We start from the raw sequence: 6115 nt of genomic DNA on the forward strand, positions 1-6115 counted from the left end.
AAAGAAAAAAGAAAAGAAAACTTTCCCTGATCATCATCTGTGTCTATCAAAAGTTTTGTGGTCAGAAAATTTAAGAATGGTAGCTGGCTCATCTTCTGAATACCTGAGATTCCTGACAAAAGTGTCTATCTTTGGGTTGAGCAGCTAGTTTTCCTTCGTTAGTGGACAATGTGTGGTCGGGTTTTCGCAACAGGACTACATGCTCAGTGAGTAAATAAGGGCACTGTTAGCTCATTACTTAGAGGAGATCAAAGATGTCAAATCCATTAAGTCCCCTCATGCCTGCTTCTCTGTGTCTCATGGAGAAGAGGTAGGGAGGTTAACCACTTATTTCTCCTACTCTCTTTATACGGTTTATTGCATTTTATGTGTATATGCCTTTGTGTGGGTGAGTATGTGTGCACAGAGCTATAGGTAACATTTCTCAGAGTATCCACCTTTTTTGTAAACACAGTTTCTGACTGACGTGGAATTAGTGGAGTGGGCTGGCTGGCCTGCCAGTGGATGGAAGAACTCCCTCTTTCTCCTCCTCCCTGGTAACAGGGTTATAAATGGGTGCCCCCATGCCTAGCTTTTTTTGCATGGCTTCTGTAGATTAAACTCAGACCCCCATTGTTGTGAAGCAAGCACTTTACCAGCTGAGCCATCTTTCCAGCTCCTTCTGCATGTTATTTTTTGTCTTCTTGGTTTAATCTTTGGTAAATCAATTTCGCCTAGGAGTTTATCCGTTTCTTGTAGATTTTCTAACTTAGTAGAATATGAGTTTCAACATACACTCTGATAAACTGGATGATTATCTGAATGAACCACTGCATGGGTGTGAAAATATCTAAATGGGAAGACACATGGAACACTTATAAAGCAGTGAAGGGCTCCACTTAGTCCGAGCAAAATGTCAAACATCAGGTCCAGATTGAAGGAATTTGTCTCGCTATTCAAAATATAATCACACGTTTGATACCTTGCTATTCACCAATGTAGGGAATTAGAAACATATGATCTTTCCTGGAAGAATTCTGATAAGAAGATGGGTCCCAGAAATCTCCCAGCTTTTCACAGAAGCAAATTATTTGAATAAGGGGCACACCCAATGTCACTAAAATCCTCTGTGACTCCATACAGAGAGGAATTTTGATGTCAAGAACACTGCAATAGTCTCATGATAATATAGTAGTGATGCAATAATGTAATATTAATTATAATGCAAGGTGCATACAGTTGATTTCAAGCAGTGTCGCTGTCACCCAGACCACTTCATAAGGGAATAATCAGCCTTGAGCACAGTTAGAAAAGGAAGCCATTTACATACTATATACCTTTTTACTCAGTGTTGTCTACCCCTGCCATTTGATTGTTAGAGCATCTTTACTATGAGGGGACTGACACAGAGCTTCTTTAACATGCAACTAAAGATTCTCTGCTTGGGATCTGGTGATGTCAGTGTTGTGTTATCTGCTTGTTTTATTTGTATTTTCTGTCTTCCCTCACCATGTCTTAAGCATTAACAGACTGAACCTGAACCTCTACAAAGTAGAGACTGGAATGAGTCTTGGAGACATGAGAAAACCAATAAAGCATGATGTCTGCCCTTAGAGTGCTTATGTGTTCTAAAGGATGGGCATGTTATTAGCTACAATAGATAATTTTTCCTCTCCGAATCCCTCCTTCCCTGTCTCCCCCCCTCCCTCTCCACCCTTTGCCTTCTTTCCTGGTATGTAGTACCTGGTACTGGGCCAATCTTTTCTCCTTTAAGCCGTGCCTCTCAAAACTGTTTTTATTCTTCCAGCTAGCCTCCAGCAAGAACAGTGAGTCATAGACCAATCACCATGTCTTGAAACATTTAGCTGGTTTGATTAATAGTGTTTATGATGGTAAAATTTTAGTAATTGACTGGCGTGTTTAAATGAATCAACCTACCCATGCCAGAATGTCAATAAAGTTGTATTATAGCAATATATAATTTTAATAGCTTAGAATGTGCTCATTAGCATGTTTCTTGCTGCCTGTGGGCACTGTGTAGCTGTGTGGTGAGGGTCTCCCTTCTCTCTACAGTCATCTCTAAATCAGAACACAAGAGGCTAGGCTGTTCATCAGAAGCCTCAACCCACCTAACTGGATGGATCAGTTAATCTTGGTGGAATGTCAGTTTCTAAATGAGTTGATCCTCCAAGCTGGATTCTGAAGCCAAAACAAGCTAAGTCATATACACCTGCATGGAGAAGTCGGGCTTGACTTAGGTCAGAGCAAAATAAACAGATGCACTTCTAAAAGCATTAGTTGTGGTGAGGGAAAGGCATAATAATGACTCAGTGACAATTCGGAAGGGTATCCTCAGAAAAGCTAACAGCACACCTGGCATCCCAGATCCGGGCAGGCAGAGGCAGCAATGCCATCTAGAGTTCGAAGCCCTGGGCTACATAATGGGACCCAGGTGATCGGCAAGCGCCTGAGAGAGACAAAAGAAAACACAGCATAAATAGAAATTACCGAGTTATTTATACTTAGACATTCCTGCTGATCCTCTTTTCAATGTGTAAAAAATGATTGCAAAAATAATAATACTTATTGGTTCCATAATACTTTTTTAGAACACAGACTGATAGGCATTTAGATTCTTTTTTACCGTGAAGCAATGCATTTTTTAAATTTTCATTAGTTCTTTGTAAATTTCATAAAATGTGTTTTGATCATATTCAGCCCCCTCCCCCAACTTTTTCCAGATTCATCCCCAGTATCCACTCACTCAAGATACGCCCACTGATGTAATATTGACATGAACATAATGGAAGTAACCAAGTACTTTCTAATTGGATTTAAATCCTTCTCTACAAGAGGAAAATTATACTTAGTACCATTATAGGGCTAGAACCTATGCATACAGGTCTTAGACTCTAGGAATATCTGTTTTGTTAGGCTGCTAAATGAATATAATATTAAGTCAGCTCCTAATGGCTTATGGTTACATGCAAAGATAAATGCAGCATTCGACCCTCATCTGAGACCCTTTGTTTCAAAGCAGATGGTGATTAATATGGTGACCCACAACCGACCAAAGTTCATAAAATTAGAGACTAAAGGATTTTCATCCCTAAAGGGGACACACACAAAAAAAAAACCCTCTGTGTGTGTGTGTGTGTGTGTGTGTGTGCACGTGCGTGTGCGTGCTAAGTTCAGGAATCATTTTTGAAAAGAGGAGGGAAGAGTGAAAGAGGTAGAGGGGGTGTGGGTGATTGCAATTTCTTTTTTGCCTCAAAAATAATGTCTCTGTGGATATAATCTCATGGTTCTGACTTATAAAAGCCCTCTGAACTCAGTGTCAAATCCTGCAATCCCTGGCAGTCTGCTCAGGATAAGGAGATGCATTGCATCTGAGCATCCCTCCAAATGTGTCAGGGAAATATAGCAGCTAGTGCAGCTTTCTGTCAGTACATGGGAGGTTCTCAACAATGCTATAGGCAAATAATAAGTCAAGGAATGCTCCAGGGAGGATGCTATGACATCAGAGCCTCAGTCACTAACTACAGAAACTATGTCATCTCTGAGGAAGAAACAGGCTCTTTTGGAAGGATATTAGGAAGCTCATGGAATCAACGAAAGATGAAAAACAGGAAGGAAAGTTCCACCAAGGCATCTCCTGTCATATCACTGTGACATTTGCATGGCTGTCCCTTAAATTCTGCAAACTGTGATCAAAGAATTCAACTGACCAAAACAGAATCCAAGCAGAGAAGGGATAGGAGACGTGGGTCCAAACCTGACTGCCCATATCGAGAGCAAATGCCTTGTTTTTAAATTTCCTCAAAGTAGTCTTGGATGTGAATAGCCTAGAAAGGACCAATGTGTGACAAATGCTTAAAGTGACCTTTTCTCTGGTATATCTTGTAATTTGTTAAGACTCGAATGTATAGCAATATTCTGATGCTTATGATAAATAATTTGGACCGTGTGGAGTAATTTTTATCTCCAACTTTTAAAGAAAAAAAAAAAAAACACTGACTGAAGCTGGGACTTACCCAAGTCCACATATCACATGGTGATTGCCGTTGGGCTGTGCTATCTGGATGCAAGGGCTACCGTTCTCCACTCTGTTCTAGACTGCATACGCCAAAGCACCCTTTCATTTAGGCTTGCATGCATGAAGTTTCAAAACGCAGCTTTGTGTCCCTTGAGTCATAATCTTCAATAAAAATGTACAGTAGCCTAAAGCGTTGTTAGTTGCTAATGGGATTTTGTTGTGCTAATGAACTTTCAAAAGAAGATGATGCCATAAATTTAGTCATATACAAAGTCTATGAATCTCAGTGAGCTTCAGTCAGCTGACTGAAGCTTCACACTGGATTTTTATGCATTTACTATCTAATATATATTTAATATAAACTTGTCTTCCACCAAGGGGGAAAAAATCTCCATGGCAGAGTTAAAACTAGAAAACATAGCTTTGTATCCTCCTTCATGATTCATGTGCTGCTCCTCATCTGCATCCATTCCCTCCTTATCGCCTAACAGTTGCCCTTTCTTGTTCTCTTTTTGACATGTTATGCTGTTCCCAGGTAATGTACCACAGTGGGAGAGTGCCTACTGAGCAAGCCCTCTGGGTTCCATTCATATATCATGATGCTAGATGTCATGATAAAGGCCTATGGTCCTAGTTACTGAAGAAGCTGAAGTACAAGGATCAGAGCTTAGGGGTACAAGGTCAGATTGGGGGAAATACCAAAATTAATAGATAGGAAAAGATGTTAGATCTTAATATTTTAAAACAAGACAAATATATGAAAAAAATAAATCATGTAAATAAATAGCAGGAAACCAGAAAGATTAATATCAAACTATTATATATGATTATAGAATGATATCTGTATTTGTTTTGTGTACTATGAATCATTTTTCATTCATTTGTGCAAATAGTTGTTGGTGTTTCTGTGATATAATACTTGAAACACTTCATTAAAAAGCTCCAAATTCAATTAGGCAGAAAAAAGCATCCAGTTTTAGAACAAGAAAGATTGGCTTTTGAGGTTAGGTAGTAGAATCATTGAGCTGGCATTAGACTTTAGTAGCCCATCAGTGAGTGGTTATTGTCCAATTATAATGTCATCAAATGCCTAAGCTCAGCAAGCTGGGGCCCATTTACAAACATAATGAAGAATAAAACTAAGTTTCCGAAGGAATAGAAGTAAAGACCTGGCATTTCCAAGAAGCCCTCCAGTTCCTCCCTTATCTTTGAGAGGCAGCTGCACAAGGCCACCTCTGTAGCACAAGGCTTCCCTTCAGTGTGAGATGAATACACCCACAAGCCAACTGCCAGCCCTCTAATCAGGTGGGTATCTCTGGAACCCAGAAACAAGTGTCAGGGCCTGCCCTCCATCTCTAGCACTTTCTCTTTCGCTAGCTTCTCCTCCCCCTTTATCCCTTGGTTTAATTTAGAATAGTTAAACTTTCAACAGCCACTGTTAATGCAGTTTCCATATTTTCATAATTAAGATGAAGTAATTCTGTCCTTTTCCTAAAGCCACATAGCAAGTAAAGGTCAGGCTTCCCCTAGCTGGAGACATGCCAGGTGATGACAATTGGCAGCTTTACCTCATTTACTAAAAAGTATCAGAGGAGAACAGTCTGTGTTTCAGAAGATGGGGTACTGGAAAACACCCCAGCCCTCCAGCCTGCTCTCTTCACTTCTTCAGAGAGAGATTTTTGTAAAAGGCAGTCCGTGTCTTCAGACCCATATTGTCCTATTTGCCTCCAGCCAGATCTCAGGTCCTTCCACGCACACTGAGTGATCAGTTCTGTGGCAGATGTGGAGGTTATGCTGGCAGGCCTTTTGCTGTTGGGACAGAGACAGGGCCTACAATAGTCAAGTTGCTGTTGAGACACTACAGATCGGGATCTAAGTTGAATTCATTAACACCAGTCTATCTCTTCTTTCCCTTCCTCATACCATTTGAACTGCTTTCGAATTCCCTCTTTCTTCTTCAAGCTCATCCCTAATTCAGTTTATTTAAATGATACTGATCATTTTATACTGTTGATTATTGATATCAGACAAGCATCATGCGTGAGACAAGAATGTTGTTCCTAAGCCACCTTAGGGTTGGCAAGAGACTTGAACCTAGAG

The sequence above is a fragment of the Microtus ochrogaster genome, linkage group LG2 (genome assembly GCF_000317375.1).
Source record: "Microtus ochrogaster isolate Prairie Vole_2 linkage group LG2, MicOch1.0, whole genome shotgun sequence".
Taxonomy (NCBI): domain Eukaryota; kingdom Metazoa; phylum Chordata; class Mammalia; order Rodentia; family Cricetidae; genus Microtus; species Microtus ochrogaster.